This window comes from Acyrthosiphon pisum, chromosome X (genome assembly GCF_005508785.2).
Source record: "Acyrthosiphon pisum isolate AL4f chromosome X, pea_aphid_22Mar2018_4r6ur, whole genome shotgun sequence".
In the NCBI taxonomy this organism is placed as follows: Eukaryota; Metazoa; Arthropoda; class Insecta; order Hemiptera; family Aphididae; genus Acyrthosiphon; species Acyrthosiphon pisum.
Genome location: NC_042493.1, coordinates 84920750 through 84927400, shown reverse-complemented (window position 1 = coordinate 84927400; position 6651 = coordinate 84920750).

Genomic DNA, 6651 nt, shown 5'->3' with positions numbered 1-6651 from the left:
GTATTACATTTTCATATCTTAGATTTAAAAAGAAAAATTTTTATGAATTTATAACTCGAAATAATTTGCAAATTTTCGTGATTTTTCCATATTTTGTCATTTTTTGAACTTTAAATGCTTATAAAAAAAAACTGTGACTAACGATTTTTAATATTTTTCATCTGCCTTTGAAACAATATACTAGGAGCCTTCTATTAAATTTTCAAGCTTTTTTATCCAACAAATAAAATTTTATTGATATTTTTAGAAAAAAAACTAAAAAAAAATGAAAACTGACAATGTCCGTAAAGAGCTCAAAATAAGTCAAAATATTTTGAAAATTTTATCGTGTATAGAAAATGGAAATGTAAACATTCAGTCAAAATTTCATGCATCCACGGTCATTTTTTTTAAAGTTACACCAAAAACCAAAATCGATTTTCTCGAAAACAGATTTTGCGTAAAAATTCCCGTTTTTCCTTAATTTTTCTTTTGTTTTTCCCGGCGCTTTTGAAAACTACTGGGAAATTTAAATTTTGACCTCCCCAATGCACCAACGATATTCACTTTCTGATCGAACAAGATACTGAAGTTGAAAATCATAGCATTATTTCGACTACTTATCGTGTACACAGACACAAAAAAAATAAAAAAATAAATAAAAAAATAAAAAAACACACATCATTGTAAAATCAATACATTCATCGTTCCACTCAGAATCTAAAATAGTTAATACAAACATCGATTACTCTACAAATAATATTAATAATAATAAATTTGATTTGATTTGTATATTTAATACTTAGATTTTTTTCTCCAGAGTTCTACGTATGATGTTGATGTGATTCGTACACTAATATTACCCATATGAATTTTTTACCTATGATTTGGGACGTGACTATTATCGTAAGCTCTTAAAATCCCTACATTCGCAGCAATCGTACATAGTCAACGACTAATCGAAATTCGAATGTAATTTAAATTGATGAGCATCTAAAATTATGCTTATATTCTAAATAAATAAATATAATTACGATCTAATAATAATAATATAAGAATGCAATATATGTTAGCGTGCGCTTATAACTATACTATAAACTAAATTCTGCTCTTAAGAATCCCTACATTATCGCAGCAATCGTACATAGTCAACGGTTAATCGAATGTAATTTAAGTTAATAAGTATCTACTTAAAACTCTGCTTATGTTCTAAGTAGATATCTAATTATGATTATGATCTAGTGATAATATTATAGTAGTATGCATTAATACTTTAAAACTCAGTGGCGTATTTATGGAGGGGGGGTCCAAGGGGTCCGGACATTGACTCGTGTTTCGTACATGTTAAATGTTGTGTTTTTACACGATTAAGAAAAACAAATTTTATCATACGACACGAAGGATTTTGTAAAAAAATTTCGAAGCTTCAGTTAACATTTTCAAATAATATCGTGATTTTTTTATCAGTTTGATACCGAAAATGGTTGAAAAATACCGAGTTCATTTTTTGATTCAAATATTTTGTAATTTTGTACATTGTCAGTATCTACAGCCACTCCAGAAAGATCTTTTTCAACCTTTTTAAGGTTGAAAAGTTATCTAAGATCAACTATGAATGAAGTAATGTATTTTAGAAAATATTTTTATAAAAGTTATGTTATAACATAACTATATTAGATTCTGAGCGGAGCAATGGAGCTGGTGGTTTTACAATGCTGTTTATTTTTTGTTTATCCTGTATACAAAATTTCTACCAGAAGGAGTGCTTCGATTTCAATATAATATAGCACCTTATCTTTTAGCAAATTGGATCATAAGATGGTACTTTAGGAATGTAATTTTTGATTTTCTCAATAGTTATTTAATGCCACGGGAAAAACCACCGAAAAATCGCTAAAAATGGGATTTGGGTTTCTAACGTTTTATCTATCACCATAAAAACGAATAAAACATTATAATAACTATTTCAATATTAATTCAACTTACAGACTATAATAAATAATAACAATATAAAATATCCAGACTGACAAACCGTCCCACTCAGAATCGTTTTTCTTATACAATGATATATTATATCATTGAATTCAAGTTTAATAGAATCCATTAAACATTGATCCACTTGTAACCTACTGTACAGCAGAACGACATCCACTTACCCGCTTTTTTAAAATTTGTTTTGTAGATATTATTATATTTAATAATTAAAAACTCAAAAATTTCAAATCGTCTTATATATATAGGTATGGTATATTTATTTAATAAAAGGTAATTTGGTGGTGTGGGAGGCTTTGCCCCCCGCAGTTCTGTTTTGTACAAATTATCTGGACCCTCCCCATGACAAATTGTTAATACGCCATTGCAGTTTAACTACGCTATTATAAGATGATAGTCACAGAACTCTATATTGTAAAAGGCGAATATATAATATGTGAATTAATAATATTAACAAAGCGAGTTTTGTTTGGTGATACGAGATAATTAATAAGATAATCACACCGAATGTTGGAATAACATACAATATACATACACATATGAACGCATTCTCTTCGAATGGCAAGAATATTATCGAAGTGCATACTGGCGTGGACGTTGTGCATCGGATCCTTTTGTATAAAAGACTGTCCTGGAAGTCGATTCTGTATGATCCTAACCTAACCTATTATATAGAATGATTTTTGTGTAATCCCTTCTTATGGTATGCATCGATTAATACGTAACGTTTAAGTATTGATGTGTTTATGATCTTTTATTTTGTGCGGTGCGCCTGGCGCCGCTGATAATTGATTGGAATGATTGGATTGTTTTAACTAAACGTCTCTAGATGTGTTGACGTGTTGTAAATATTATATTTTATGTGTTGCATGTGTCGCTGTCATTGTGTGTGTATAAGGAATGCGTACAGATATTATATGCGATGCCTAAAGCGTATGTATATATAATATGTATATTGGATAACCATATTATATTTTTTATGGACCGTTGCTATTAGTTATCCTGTGTTTTTATTTATGTATAGAAATATTACTATCAGTAAAAATGTGCTCGGACTTTTTGTACAACGGTAAAAAAAATGAGTCCGGACTTTTTGTCAAACTTTTTTCAAAACGGACTTTTTGACCGATTAATATACTGCCTCTGCCTATCTATATACATTAAGCTGCACTTTGCAACGTTAATATTCAATCACACATATTATGTTAATAAATCCCATGGATTTGGGAGTCGTGAATATGTACATAGGTATATATTATAGGTACCTAGGTAGTAAAATAAGTAAATTATTAAAATATCATGATATTATAATTCCTTTTTGATTTTACGTTTATTACAAATTAACTGTAAAGTGTAAACAATACCTATGCGGCTATGCCATATTATACTGCATGACAAAATTCCAATAATTATTTACATGCCTACCTATATAGACATGATAGCCGTCAGCCGATAGGTAGGTACATAATACGCATTTTTCAAACGTCGAACAAGCTATTGATCGGTTTCCGGTCGCTTATCTGTCACGACTCACGAACCGTCTGTCGAAAATAATACCGTTCACGGCCCGCCTGACTGCTATTTCCTGGTTCCCAACATTTTCTTAGCATTACTCATACAAATATAAAACAACAATTATCTCAAATCAATTAGAGTTTAGACCCATTACTCATTAGGGCTTAGAGTATATACTGTATATCTTTTGGGGCAGTAAAACTACATCGATTTTCTTCAACACTATATAGCTTGTGTTCGATGGGAAAGTGAATCTAGTTGGTGCATTCCAGAGGTTAATATATTATATTAGCGCATACCGGCATACCTATTAGCGTAGTCTTTTCAGTGAATGTTTATAATAGCATTTTCTATACTCCATACAATTTTTAAAATATTTTGTATAGTTGTGATCGGTTTACGTACATAGCACATTAATTTCAGTTTACAATTTGTTTTGTTTTATTTTCTATAAACATCAATTAAATTTTATTCATAAGGTCAAAAAGCTGGTAATCGGAAAAAAAGACCACGGAAAAAAAGACCAAGAAAAAAAGACCAAGGAAAATAAGACCAACAGAAAAAAAGAACACGGAAAAAAACGACAATTTACAATTTTTGAAAACTACATTTAAAACCGAGTGCATCAAATGCATTAAATGTTGTTCAAATTTTGAACTTAAATACTATTATAAAAAAATTGGACCTATATGGAATTTTAATATTTATCAACTGATATTATAACAACTTATATGGAACCTTGTATTAAACTTCCAAGCTTTTTGACCAAGCGAATACAATTTTATTGAAATGTAGATATAGAATAAAAAACTAAAAAATTCAAAATGTCTTTAAACAGCTCAACCTGCAGGCAAAATGTTTTCAAGTACAGGAAATGACATAATAAAACATTTAGTGGAAATTTCAAGTACCTATCTATGTTTATTACTTATTAGTTATTGAATAACAGCAAAATAAGAAAGTCGTTTTATCCTCATACTACTCATTTGTTCATTAACGGTTGAATATACATGTCTAACTTCAAACAATCGTAAAAATTTAATTTGATTTTCCAGTTATTGTTTAGTAGCAAAACTTAAGGGGTAGGTATCTTATATTACATTTTCAAAGCTTAGATATAAATAGGAATATTTTTATGAACTATTACCTCGAAATCATTTGCCAATTTTCGCGATTTTACTGAATTTAGTCGATTTTTTTATTTAGACATTCATAAAAATTATTATGGATTTACACTCAACTTTTTTTTTAATACCACTATAAAAACAACAACTTATGTGGAACATTGTATTATATTTTCAAGTTTTTTGGTAGAGTATAAAATATTTTATCGACCATAGTCAAAAAATAAACTAATAAAACTAGAAATTTTCTTATGCCTAATAAATAGCTCAATAAGAGTCGCAGTATTAAATATTAAAATTGTATGGTGCATATAGAAATTGGTAATATAAACATTCGTTGAAAATTTCATCTATATGTATTCTATTTTTTTAGAGTTAAACTAAAAAAAAAATACATTTTTTCAAAAACTGGTTTTGTGTAAAAATCTCAGTTTTTCATAATTTTTTTTTTTTTGTTTTTCCGGACGCTTTTGGAAATTAACTAGGTAATGGGAATTTTTTACTTTTGACCACCCCAAAGTACCAACTAGATTCACTTTCCTACCAAAAAAAAAAAAAGTTGCATAAAAGTGATGATTAAATTAGTTTAATAATTTGTTTTAATGAATGATTAAATACTTTTAATGAACCGATAGTGTTGCATAAAACTATAAAAGATGTATTAAACTACTTTTGGTTTATACCTAGTAATTAGTATGTGGTTTTTAATAATTTTGTTATCACCAAATTGAAAATATAATATTGATTATTAATAGGTACCACAGATATTTTATATCTATTAGGTAATAGGTAGTACAAAATTGAAAATATGATAATATTATGGTAATTGCCAATTTGTTCAAAAAATGTTTATGGACGTCATCGACATTCGACCTATTTTCTCTATTCAACGAGTTGTACTTTCATATGACGTGTACCTATTTTATTTTTTTACGACTGTTTGTAGTAGGTAATCAAGTATCCTTAGAGGACGCTTAGGTATCTATGCAACGTACAAAAACCAAATTTTGTGTTCAACAGTTCCAATTTTACGTAGATAGTAATCTTAATTAATAGAGTGAATTTACCTATTATTTAATTAAAAGTAAGAAAATTATCTGGGCTTATCATATCTATTCATTCAGAATATCTCGTGAGATTTTTTTTTAATATTATTTTAACATGAGACATTTTAATATGTGACATGAGAATTTTAAAATTGTTCATTCCTAGATAGTTCATCTTGACCATTGGTGACCGTTACGATTATATACTTATTACTTTTATATACTTGTCCATGACGATTACTATCCTACAATGGAAATTGTAAAGTAATGCCGTGTTGGTAACTGTGACGTCAGCCGATAGACAAGATGAACAGCTGGACGGGTTATACCTATTAATAAATAATTATATTCAATACACATATTTGATATTATGAAGTCGTGTACCTTTTCGATTACGATACTACGGTACAGTAGGACCTACACGATACACCTATAGCTGATTTTATATGCTGTAATACCTATATATATTTTAATATTTATAATTTATGTTTATAAACGTTAAAAATATTACCTACCTAAAACGGCATTTAAAATCAAAGTCATCAAATTCTTCGAGAGGATTTGATCTATCTCGGAAAGGCCTTGGTCTTGGTAGATGATACAACATATCCATGAAAAATTCATCATCGGAATCCGATGTACTTATTCCTGAACTATCTGACATGATTAGTCATTATTCATTACCTATATATTATTATATATTAATAGGTACTAAAAAATTACTGTAGACTGATAATAGATGTATAATGTTAGTGTGTATAATTTGCAAATTTTAATAACTAGTAGGTATAACTCGTATCGGTAGGCATATTAGCTATCTTGAGATTTGAGAAAAAATTATAATTTTGTGATAAACCGTTGCTTAAAAAATTTAGTAAGCCGAAATCTGATCACTAATTTAATGATCTGGTAACCTCCAGTTTAACGAACCAATAAGTTTAATTACCGTTTAGTGATCCATTAAATAATTTATTCATTCATAGCGCGCTATGGTT